This window comes from Bos taurus, chromosome 12 (genome assembly GCF_002263795.3).
Source record: "Bos taurus isolate L1 Dominette 01449 registration number 42190680 breed Hereford chromosome 12, ARS-UCD2.0, whole genome shotgun sequence".
NCBI lineage: Eukaryota > Metazoa > Chordata > Mammalia > Artiodactyla > Bovidae > Bos > Bos taurus.
In genome coordinates, this window is record NC_037339.1 from 24,570,099 (window position 1) to 24,583,527 (window position 13,429).

General features: G+C 38.8%; 1 long non-coding RNA gene across 1 annotated transcript in view; it reads right to left on the reverse strand.

Moving 5' to 3' along the window:
- Positions 1–11,315, reverse strand: part of LOC112449048 (uncharacterized) — a 184,132-nt gene extending 172,817 nt beyond the window's left edge. The window contains exon 1 of the long non-coding RNA XR_003037514.2: positions 11,214–11,315. This is a non-coding gene — a long non-coding RNA (uncharacterized lncRNA). The remainder of the gene's footprint in view (positions 1–11,213) is intronic.
- Positions 11,316–13,429: the final 2,114 nt, after the last annotated feature.

Genomic DNA, 13,429 nt, shown 5'->3' on the forward strand with positions numbered 1-13,429 from the left:
TCATTTGAGTTTTATGCTAACCAAATATGCTTTTTGCTTAGCACAAATATTTGGTATTAAAAAGTTTTATGTGACTCACAGAATTGTCGATAAGTCCCAACTCTGTGCTGTGATCCACACCCTCTCTTTCCTTACTTGACCTCTGGAAATCTTACTCAACTAGGCAAAAGCATTGTAGATAATCTAAAATGTCATATCATTGAACTTCTAGGCAAAATGGTTATCTAAACAGATACAGTCTCCCTCCCAGCATCATCTGACAACTAGAAATCTGGAGTCAATGTGTTTTAATTCAAATTACATGCATCTTTTCTAATATAGTATTCTAATTTTACATCATAAGTGTGATTTTGTCTAGGAACACAAACAGTGCCAAGAAATCAAATTTTTTCTTGTTAGGCTTATTGTTAGCAAGCTTCATATTATAGTTTGTAATTATTCTCTGTATACTGATCAAATAAAATATAAGTAATTATATAAGGTTTTAGGAACTGTCTTATTTTAAACTGTCCCAGAAGCGGGGCTTGAGACAGGAATTCAAGTGAGAGCCGTTGGAAAGCACAAGTAACACCAGTGAGGAATGGGAAATTAATATGGGGAAAAGAAGGCATCCCATAATGGCTATGCTACTACACCACCTACAACAGTAAGCAACTAAAGTTTAATCCCACAGAGGAACTTTGAGGATGCATGCAAAATATATATCTCAGAATTGTCCAACACCTGCTTATAAGAGTCACTGACTGAGGGTTGCCCTCCAGGGACTGTGGGTTCACAGGTATTTTAAGGGCATCACGTGTACAGGCAGCTCTCCATAGTTGCAGCAAAAAGAGCCTTAGGCACAGATGCAGACACCAGCAGTTGTCAATGAGCAGGATTTCCCACAGTTATGAATAGGGAACTGACCGTATTCGCCAGTTTATCCCTTGCACCAATTAGATGTACTCTGTCCCCATACTAACTTGTATCTTTTTTTTTAATTTAAATTTATTTATTTTAATTAGAGGCTAATTACTTTACAATATTGTATTGGTTTTGCCATATATCAACATGAATCCACCACGGGTGTACACATGTTCCCCATCCTCAACCCCCCTCCCACCTCCCTCCCCATACCATCCCTCTAGGTTATCCCAGTGCACCAGCCCCAAGCTTCCTGTATCCTGCATTGAACCTGGACTGGCGATTCATTTCTTATATGATATTATACATGTTTCAATGCCATTCTCCTAAATCATTCCCCCCTCCCTCTCCTACAGAGTCCAAAAGACTGTTCTATACATCTTTGTCATCTTTTGCTGTCTCGCATACAGGGTTATCGTTAACATCCTTCTAAATTCCATATATATGCGTTAGTATACTGTATTGGTGTTTTTCTTTCTGGCTTACTTCACTCTGTATAATCGGCTCCAGTTTCATCCACCTCAGCCACTATGGAGAACAGTGTGGAGATTCCTTAAAAAACTGGAAATAGAACTGCCATACGACCCAGCAATCCCACTGCTGGGCATACACACCGAGGAAACCAGAATTGAAAGAGATATGTGTACCCCAATGTTCATTGCAGCACTGCCTACAATAGCCAGGACATGGAAACAACCTAGATGTCCATCAGCAGATGAATGGATAAGAAAGCTATGGTACATATACACAATGGAATATTACTAAGTCATTAAAAAGAATACATTTGAATCAGTTCTTTTTTTTTTTTTTAATTGAGGTAAAACTAACATGCTTCCCTGGTGGCTCAGTAGTAAAGGCCAATGCAGGAGACTTGGGTTTGATCTCTGGGTTCAATCCATGGCTTACAGTCTACTGGGTCACAAAAGAGTCAGACATGATTTAGTGACTAAACAACAACAAATAATTAACATATAACTTTATGTTAGTTTCAGGTGTACAGCATAATGCTTCAATATTTACATATACTGCAAAATGATCACCCTCACAAGTCTAGTTAAGTCATAACATACATATTAATATTATAGTTACAAAAGTTTTTTTATGATAATTTCACTTCATCTAGTTACTGTTTCTGGTAGCCAGTCACAATTTTGATTAAAAAAGAAAACTACTTGGGTATAATTACTTAATTGGTATAATTACTTAATATTAGTGTATAGTTACCCTGGCAAGCGGCCATACAACTCTTCAGGAAAAGATTGTGGACATTAGTACTGCCTGTGCTTGCTGAGGCTGCAAAGTTCTTCATCAGGATGGCCCATCTTTCTCTTGGATCAATTCTGGGCCTGAGAACTGCTTCAGATCTGGACACTGGATAAGGGATCATGATTTTTGTTTGTTGCTGTTGGCACGTGACATCAATACCTGTTCTTGACCTTTTCACTTACAGAGGTACAACAAAACTCTCAGTGGGTGCCCCTCTCCGTATTTATAAAAACACTGAGAATTGCAGTGTTATATTTCTTTGTTTAAAAAAAAATAATCCCTACTGGGCTTCCCTGGTGGCTCAGTGGTAAAGAATCTCAGCCTGCCGGTGCATAAGACAGGGGTTCCATCCCTGATCCAGGAAGATCTCACCAAAAAAAAAAAGATTAAAAAAATAACCTATCAAGAATAGTTTGAACAGCGCTTGCCTTCTTCTTTTTGTCTATAACTTAGGATATAAATCAAGGATCTTTCCATGCCTTGGCAAATTGTCATACAACGTTTGAATCCGCTTCCAGTATTTTATCCTTCCCACTTTCAGTGTGGTGAAATATCTCTGAGCATTCCATGAATGTGAAGTTTTTCACTGGCATCCCTTTCTCTGAGATATCTTCGACCTGTCATGAACATTTTTCTCATTTATGCTGATAAGGCTGCCCTCACTGAGTTCCTCTGATCACATGTCTGGCAGTGTCCACATTTCCATGGTCAGCTATTTCTTCTTTTTTTTTTTTTAGCTATTTCTTCTTTAACCTCATTTATATTTGATCAGAATTTCACTTCTAGCATTGTCATTTTTCTTTTCTCTAATTGATTTTTGATAGCCAATTCCTTCTTTCAATCATCCATTTCAGTAAAAGGTTACATGGCTTTGTCCCTGGGTGATAAACAGACAATGCAGCTGGCTCTACTCTTCCATCCGTATGGGAACTGAGTAACAGATGTGCAGTGACCGATTACCCACCCACTTCGAAAAAAGTGACACAACTGGTCACTGATCATAATGTGCCTCTGTTATTTACATAGTGATTTCTGCATTGAAGAGCTAGCAGCAAAGTTTATGCTTTATGCAATTACTTACAGTTAATATATCTTAGTAACTGCAATTTGAACTGTGTCGTTGGAGCACTGGTAGTTTTTAACCGAACTGCAGCAACTAAAATCCAAGTATATCAGAACCATGCAAAGCAAGGACTGCAAATCTATTCTAACAGGCTCACCTCTCTGAGCCTATTGACTCCTTCAATCTCTGCCATGGTAGTTTCAGCATCTCCACCATTCAAGCAAAATATTATAACTGACTCCTGTTGTCCTCATCAGGATACTAAATTCTGAGTCAAGTGAGAGTACTCCTATTGGTCAACTCTCCTTTACCCAGCCTTATTTTGTAATTTCTCATACAGCACTCTCAAAATTTATTTCTAGACACATTTTTCTGGTTCCTGACAATACATTTTAGCCTGGTCTTGCAACTCATCTGGTGAATGATTCCTTTCCTCCCAAAGCAGAGATAGTACTTCCCCCAAGGTTATGCTGAGGTTGATCTTAGATACCATAGCGGCAGTTAGAGCAGAGCTAGAGGTAAGTATACTTGCAAGCATCGTTGTTGCTGTTGTTTAGTCACTAAGTCATGTCTGACTCTTTTGCAACCCCATGGACTGTAGCCCACCAGGCTTCTCTGTGCATGATTTCCTAGGCAAGAATACTGGAGTGGGTTGCCATTTCCTTCTCCAGGGTATCTTCCCAGTTCAGGGATCAAACCTGAATCTCTTGTCTCCTGCAATGGCAAGCGGATTCTTTACCATTGGGCCCACCTAGGAAGATACTTGTAAGCATATTATCCAGCAAAACATCTGCCTCAGGTAAGGACTGTCTCTCAGTGATGTCCAGGCAAAGAAGGATTGAGAAAGGTAAAGGACTTAGCAATTTCTACAGGCCCAGTGATTTAAGGAGATTTTGGAGGAATTCCGTAGGCTACCTTTATAAGTCCAAGAGCTCACAGAGCTCTTGAAAGAGTTTAAGATTCTCAAGTCAATCCATTCTAGATAGAAGGGTCCCACTCTTTTCAGTTCCCTAATTTTCAGAAGGAGACTTGCCAGAGCTGTTATTCAGCCTCTCTTGTAATTCTGCTACTCTCACAACCAGATACTGAACCTAATTTTCAACACAACCTGTCCTCCACCTTTAGAAGACTGGAGCTTCCTCAAATACTGTCAAAGTGATTGTCTGGCTTTCACACAGTTCCCATGGTTCATGACTGACTAGTTTGAGTGTGTGGTTTTCTTCCTTTCTTCATATGTTAAATGACATGCTAAGTGAAACAAGTCAGACAGAGAAAGTCAAATACCATATGATCTCACTTTTATATGGAATCTTAAAAAAAAATGAAAAAAACTCACAGATACAGAGAATAGAATAGGGGTTGCCAGAGCAAGGGGTGAGGTTTGGGTGAAAGGGTGAAGGTGGTCAAAAGCTACAAACAACTTTCAGTTATAAGCAAGTCTGGGGTTTAAATGTATAACATGGTGACAATAGTTAATAACACTGTAGTATACATTTAAATGGAGAAGGCAATGGCACCCCACTCCAGTACTCTTGCCTGGACAATCCCAGGGATGGAGGAGCCTGGTAGGCTGCAGTCCATGGGGTCGCTGAGTCGGACACGACTGAGCGACTTCACTTTCACTTTTCACTTTCATGCACTGGAGAAGGAATGGCAACCCACTCCAGTGTTCTTGCCTGGAGAATCCCAAGGACGGGGGAGCCTGGTGGGCTGCCGTCTATGGGGTCTCACAGAGTTGGACATGACTGAAGAGACTTAGCAGCAGCAGCAGCATACATTTAAAAGTTGCTAAGAGAGTAAATCTCAAAAGTTGTCATCACAAGAAAAAAAATTATGTTATATAACTGACACTAATATTATTTGTCAATTATATCTAATAAAAAATGTAAATAAAAATTTTAAAATAAAATGTATACATTAAAAGAAATTAGCACACAATAAGGAGAGAGAGAAAAATTTCAGAATGGCAAGAGAAAATACAGAAAAGTACAGGCAAGAGAAAGTACAGGAAGTTGGGAACTGGTTCAGAAATCACTCTCCAAACTACATATACCCGAGGACAGTTCTCTTCTGGTGGTCTAACATGGTTTCCCCAGTCCAAGAGGAACTTCAAAGAGTAAAGTCCTTACAGAAGGGATGGACTCGCAGTGAAGATAACTTCACCCACTTTATATCTTGTCCCAGGGCTTGTGTTAATCAATGGGTAATGTTCTGATTTTCACAAATTCTGTTATTCTAGGTCTTAAAGATAAACACCTAGAATTAGATTCCAAATTAAACTCATAAAGTACAAAAAGATTTATACATGCAAGTCACACACATATATACACACACAGAGCATATATATATATATATGATACTAAGAACTATTATATCAATTACCAGTATATGTGTAGCGTATAGTCTTAAGAAAATAAAATTCTGGCCAGTAATGAGTTATGATCATTTAGGATTTAGAAACAGAGTTATTTTTTCCATGGCATCTCTCTGTTTTTTCTAAACATCTGAAGCATTATCTAAGCACAAATATGAAATGTCTGATGGAAAAAAAAAAAAAAAAACAGCCTTTGACTATTCAAAATGCCTTCTGGAGCACAGATTGATTTTTCTGATGCATCAAAGATTGAAACAGATGAACCTGCTGATAGTACTTTTCCTTTAATAACATGCTCCAAGGTTATATATGTTTTCCCAACTTGAGTTCTAAGTAAACATTCCTTTTCACAGTTGCTCTTCCAAAAACAATCCATTTGAAACTTTTACATTATAAAAATCCAGTCTACATCTTAACTTTATAAATCATATTCATGCATACACATTAAATTTTATCAACAGATATAATGGCAAAGGAAGAACTGTCATTATTTGGGATGAAAATTTAAAACTGAGGCTATCTATTACTTATATGGACATCAAGGGCCCCTGATGATTTTTTAATAACAGATGTTTATTCTTATTTCCATTTATTGCCAGAATTTTTTGCAACTAACCAGTAAACTAGGGGCCAGTTTATTTCCCCAGAGGTATGATTACATTAGTCACTCCATAAACCTTGAATCAATTTAGTTCCAAGGTTTTCTACGGAACTCATTAGGTAATCTCTGGATCTAGGGAAATTAGTCACAGGCCCTAAAGGAATTCACCTTCGCTGAACCAAAAGGGAAAAAAAAATCAGTAGCAGCAAATATACTGAAAAAATCTTAACCAAAAGGCTCCCCAATTCTTAACAAGTATGAATTCATCATACATTGAGTATTTTTACTACAAAGTAAATAACCGAAACCTATATTTATAGCATTATAGGCTAACTGGTCTGTAAATGTCAAGATCTGGTGTAAACTGGTGATTTAGTTGGGCTTCCCTGGTGGCTTAGAGGGTAAAGCGTCTGCCCGCAATGCAGGACACCTGGGTTCGATCCCTGGGTCAGGAAGATCCCCTGGAGAAGGAAAAGGCGACCCACTCCAGTGATTTAGTTGCAACAGCAGAGTTCTAGGTCTAGCAACTGTTGGAGTGGTTCTTCAAAAAGGGACAGTTTAATAAATGCACAGACTTGAACTAATGTTCTGCGGTGTCACTGACAAATCTCTACGCTGCTGGAAATAACGTCTTTCAAGGACTGGATGAAACTGTAGTTCTCTCACCAACACACTGCATTCACCCTTTTCTCCCATTATGTTTGAATCACATTGAGGAGATAAGTAGAGCCACGCTGTCAAATATTCAATTAGCTTCATCCCAGCCAGCCCTCTCAGTGGCACACTCTCTCTAGATTACTTGCCCCAAAGAGCACACCGGCAGGAAAAGCAAATAAGCTATAATTAGACTCTGATCCAGAGAAGTACATCATCCCTACCCACCCCCCTATTCGGTGTATGATGCTAGAAGTTCCATCTAGCATCATACACTAAGTAGCTCTGGAACCAGTTCACTCACTGCATTTCCAGATCGATTTTCTATCACATAAATTTTCTTTCATAAAATTCCAAAATGGACTTAGAAGGAAGGTACCAATTACTTCCTTCCTTTAACTGCCTGGAAATAAACTCCAAACATCATAAAAACAAAACTTTGTTTCATAAATAAACAAGACTGATCCTGTCCACAGTTTTTATATTTATCTGCAGCAAGTTGAGAACAAAAGGTCCCATGGGAAATTAAAGTGCTATTAAAGGCAAGTCAAAGCAAGTATCAAAAAATTCACTCAAGTCATGTTACTAATTAGCAGTAAAGAGTCAATGGAATTCAGAAAAATCCTTGTAACTGTAGGCTCTTTTCATCACTGTGCTATGTAAGAGAAGGTTGCTTTTCACTGAGTTATGTCCTCACTAGAATTTAATTTCTTCCAGCGGTGTTAAGTGACAATCAAAATCTAAACCCTGCCTCTGAGGCCTCTTAACAGCCAGTTTTCACTGGAATATAAAAATCTTATGATATAAAGTGTATTACAGTGAATAAAGTGTATTCCAGCTGGCCTTGGTCAGCTTAAAAACCAGAACAGCTGTGTGAACCCCTTCATAAATTTGCCCCTTCAGTGAAAGGAGAGGTTACAGGCTACAATAAACAATGCCGGGGTGCTGGGGAGGCCAGAGGAATTCTGCTCCATGCAGGAAACACCCAGGCCCAGATGCTCAGTTGTCCATACCTGTAAGCTCTCACATATTCTTAGTTTTTACAAAGACTTTGCTGTTACAGTCTATATCCATCTTGAAAACAAACACATGAGGAAAAAAAAAAATAAAGAAGGATAGATGGAAGGGGAAGAAGGAGAAGGGAGGAGAAGGATCTTTTCAAGACTGATCCTTCTCAAGATTTGAGAGCTTGATAACTAAGGGCAATTTGCCCAAAGAACAAAAACATCTTTGTATTTATGCTATGGAATAACATATTTAGATAATTAGGGAATGAATAAAATGCTAGGACCATAATTTTTTCCCCATGGAAAAATATAAAGTCTGTTTTTATAGCCCAACTGTTGCCCTTTCTCATATCTTTTCAAGTATTTTGCGTACAATGAGTTTTCCCCAAAGAATTACTTATCTGAGCAAAGCATCTGAATTCCATGAGTCAGGCCAGCCCCAACAAAGATCAGTTCTGATATCAGCGAGTTGCTATGAAGCAAAGGGAATAAAATTCACCATCACCCACCAAATCATAATATACATCCATTACATATTGTTTAAATTGAGCACTGCAAGAGAAGTTTAAAGAGTAACATTTTATGAGAAATATAGTCTGTTAGTCCACTTTTTAATCTTCTGAAGCATATATATTACAGGAGATTCAATGGAGAAATAAACACCTGACAAATAAAATTTCCATTTCTGGCATTTATAGATCTATAAATTAAAACTGGTTATCAAAAGGTTCTTTTTCAACCTATTAGAATTTATCTGTCTGATAATTTATGAACACTTGTTACTCAGATTTTAGGGCTCTTTCTGAATCAACAGCAGACTCACAACAACCAAATGCCTCTGTGAACCCTTTTTTCTCAATATTCTACACTAGGTGTTCACAAATTATGACCCCCTCTCCAGCCCACTTTTGTAAATAAAGTTTTATTGGAACACAGCCATGCTCATTCGTTTACATATTTTTCTATGGGTGCTTTTGAGCAGAGTTTAAAAGTTGCAGCAGAGTCTATATGGTCCACAAAGCCTGAACTGTGTGGTATTCTAACAAAAATGGCATTTTAACAAAAAGTTTTCTGAACAGTGCTCATTATCCCCATCTACCTATCTTTACTTTCCCAATTTTACTCTCTTTCCAACTGAAATACACATTTCTAAGTCCTAATTTACTATAAACCTTAAGGATCATTCACCATACTTTCAGTATTTGGCTTGAAAAACACTTGTAAGTAAAATTTAGTTCTTTCCAAGGAAATAAGAATTGCTGTCACCTTTCATAACATAAGCCCTGCTCTTTATCCCCTGCTTGTTCTACATGTACTGGCGGCACACTCAGCAGGCAGGCCACACACAGTTGCACAGGTTGCTTTCTACACAAAAGGGCCCAGCAAAGGGGATGAGCTGAGGCTGGACGCAACCCACACACCCCTTTTCTAGCCATAAACCTTGACACAATGTTATATCCTTCCAGAAGAAAGGTCAGCTTTATTCTGAATTGCATGAAGTTCTCTTCTGCTCGTGAAGCTTTGCACCTACGTGGTTGATAACGCCAGTGTGCACAAAGGTATCACCTGATCCAGCAGAACACTGTGTTCTCTTGTTCTTTTTCAGCAGATCTCTGACAGGACCACAGAAAATGCAAGTAAAATTCCTAAGTAACATTCTGAATGTCCCAACTTTTGCATAGCCTAGCTCTGGTATTAGGCACAGATATTCAGCAATTCATAGTGATGAAGTAGAAGCTAGAAGTTGAGAGAGAAGATAAAGGTAGGCTGATAAACAGGATGCGTTTATCATTTATGTTGAGGAAGTGAGAGGAAAGAGGCTTTACTTGTATAAGTCACATCCTGGCCCAATTTCTGTGTGGAATTCATACATTTCTAGGGTTGAGCAATTATTTCATTAAAAAAAAAAAGAGATGAGGAAAGAGATTAATTTCTGGGGGGGCGGGTGGGCAGTAGTGATGAAAAAAAAATGGTCTATGAGAGAAGAGGTTGAAAGGTAGGTAAAGTAATGGTTAACAGGAGGAAGCAAGATTCTCATGGAAAATTTGGATGAGGAAACGTCAAGGATGAGAATTAAAGGGGAAAAGATGACTGGACATGAAGAGAAGGGTCTGAGTATGGAGCGTGAGAGGAGGTTCTGAGATAAGGAATCTGAGTTACAGAGAGAAGAAAAAGAAGAACCACGGCTGTGGCTCTAATCTTCTAGCTAATAAGTAATTTTAAAAGATAATTGATCTATTTTACCTTAATACAATATGCAATTATCCTAAAAATATAATGCATGATGGACTTCTCTGGTAGCTCAGAGGGTAAAGAATCTACCTGCAATGCAGGAGATCTGAGTTTGATCTCTGGATTGGGAAGATCCCTTGGAGAAGGGAATGGCAACCCACTCTAGTATTCTTGCCTGGAGAATTCCATGGACAGAGGAGCCTGCTGGGCTTCAGTCCATAGGGTCACAAAGAGTCAGACATGACTGAGTGACTAACACTTTCACTTTCATATAATGCATGATAGTAGAGCTGAAAGAATTTCTGAAGAGATCAGTGTTAGAACTTCAAGGAATTAAATATTCAAACATTTTATACTAGGGAAAGAAGATAAAGAACAATGCATAATGTTAGATTTGCATTTTTATGTTTTTCTCAAGAAGTTTCTAACTTCACACCTTTGGATTCTTTATTCAGTCTAACTCTCTTGAAATAAATATATTATAATTCTGATTATTCAAACTATTATATTGAACTTGTGAAAAGCTTCTGAAGATGATGTATGACTTACCAGTTAGAAAGTGAATTATTTCTCAAAAAAAGAATTAGCCCTCAGCCATTCTAAACTGAAGATTACAATGTGATCATCTGAGTCACATACTTGAGTTTGAAATATTATCAAATTCTGGACTAACAAATCAGATGACTATTCTAAACTCCATGTTCATAAATATATTTATGATAAAAAAAATGGTGACCCAAATATACCTACACACCTTCAGAAAGTTTATGGGGAAAATACACTTTTAAATTTGTTCCTAGATTTTACAAGGATTGAAGTGGACCTCTCCAGAAGGAACCACCTTTCCATTTTGGGAGGTCTTCTTCCAGCTGCGTCACCTCACCATTGAGATCATACCTTTCTGTATGTGACCTGAATAGAGCAATGGCACCAGAAGACCAATTTCAGCACAATATCACATCCACAACAAACAAAAAAACAAACAAAAATTGGATAAAAGTTGTTTTGTTTTCCTTTTTTGTCTTAGTTCTCTTTTCTCTGTTTGTTGCACAACAAAGTACCCCAAATTTACTACAAAGTACCACAAAAAACGAAAATTCTAAATTCACTCACAATTCCGTAGTTCTGACATCCAGCGTGGTATGACTGGGTCCTCAACTCAGTGCATCATGAGGCAGAAATGAAGGTGTCAGCTGAGCTGAGTTTTCATCTGGAGGCTCTGAAAAAAAGAAAATCCACTTCTAAGCTCATTCTATTGTTGATAGAATTTAGTTCCTGAAGGTTTTATGACTGAAATCCCTGTTTCCTTGTTGGCTGCAGACCAGGGCATCTGTAACTTGTAGAGGCCTCTCACTGTTCCCTGACAAGCGGCCCTTTCCATAGCAAGGCACTGGTTTCTTTAAGACCAGCAGAAGTATGTCTCTGTTGCTCTGAAACTCTGTGTTCTGAAACCAGCTGGAGAAAACTCTCTGCTCTTAAAGGGCTTCCCTGATTAGTCCAGGCCCACCCAAGATAATCTTTCTTTTGCCATACGTATAATCACCTCATCATGTTCACAGGTGCCCCCTTACCCCCAGGGGAGGGTATTATATATGGGTGAGGGTCATTAGAAATTATCTTAGAAATCTACCTGTCAGTTTTGTTTTAATTTTATTCACACTACAGAGTTGGTGATGCTGTCATGACACATGTACTGTCATATGGCCAAAAACTAGCCTCTCAGAAACTTCTCAACATAATAATCCTCCATCAAACATGGCAGTAATTGTTCTGAAAACACAGTAGCTGGAAAGACATCAGCTGGTAAAATCAGGATCTTACAAAAGAAAAGGCGATTGGGGGAACTATGAAAAAGTCATTAAGTGTGTTAGGGTCAGTGTATTCTTTATTAAGGCATTTGCTTCCTAAACAAACTATATTAGTTGACATTGCTGCTGCTGCTGCTAAGTCACTTCAGTCGTGTCCAACTCTGTGCGACCTCATAGACGGCAGCCCACCAGGCTCCCCAGTCCCTGGGATTCTCCAGGCAAGAACACTGGAGTGGGTTGCCATTGCCTTCTCCAATGCATGAAAGTAAAAAGTTAAAGTGAAGTCACTCAGATGTGTCCAACTCTTAGCGACCCCACAGACTACAGCCTACCAGGCTCCTCCATCCATGGGATTTTCCAGGCAAGAGTACTGGAGTGGGGTGCCATTGCCTTCTCAGATTAGTTGACATTAAGCTGTTTGAATAAACAGTTGTTCTGACTCATCTTTGATTATTCAGGGAACAAGTCTGCATACATCATGATTTGCTAAGATCTGTAAACTTTGGTTGGTTTAATTTGCTTATAAAATTTTATGCTTTTATAAAGTTTTTAAAATCAACTCTTGCAATCTTATAAATCTAGTATCTTTTGCACTTGCAATTTCCTTTACTTATTTTCCCAAGTTACAACAAAGTGCTTGTGTTGCTCCTTAGCTTAACACATTTTTGGGGGGTCTGGATCTGATATTGTATCAACATCACTGCATTAGTCTCAGTGCCTGTATCTTCAATAAACGCTTGTTGAAAGACTGACTGAATGAATAAATGAATACTGAGAGGGCACAGCATAAATAGATGTCTCTGCTGCTGCTGCTGCTGCTAAGTTGCTTCAGTCGTGTCCAACTCTGTGCGACCCCATAGACGGCAGCCCACCAGGCTCCACCGTCCCTGGGATTCTCGAGGCAAGAACACTGGAGTGGGTTGCCATTTCCTTCTCCAATGCATAAAAGTGAAAAGTGAAATCGAAGTCGCTCAGTCGTGTCAGACTCTTCATGACCCCATGGACCACAGTCTACCAGGCTCCTCTATCCATGGGATTCTCTAGGCAAGAGTACTGGAGTGGGTTGCCATTGCCTTCTCCAGAGATGTCTCTACTCTTTCCTAAATCTAAAGGAGAGGGGAAAAATAATTATCACACTCTTTGTTTTAAAAGAGTTGGACTAAGCTGTTTATAATATATAAAAATAGATCATGAATTTTTAATTTGGGGCATATTTTTGTTTATTTCAGAACCGCATCTAACAGTAGTGGAACTCCTCAGGTGTAAATGAAGAAGGGGACGTGTGATGTTAATTTTTTGTGTCAACTTGGCTGGGCCACACTGCCCAGATGTTTGGTCAAGCGTGTTTCTGATAAGCCTGACATTCACATCAGTGGACTATGAGTAAAGGAGATTGCCCTCCACAATGTGGGTAGGTTTAATCCAATTAGATGAAGATCTGAATAGAACAATATCTGACCTCCCCTGAGCAAGAAGGAATTCTGCCAGCTCTCCCCTGGATCTCTAAGCCAATAGCCCTGC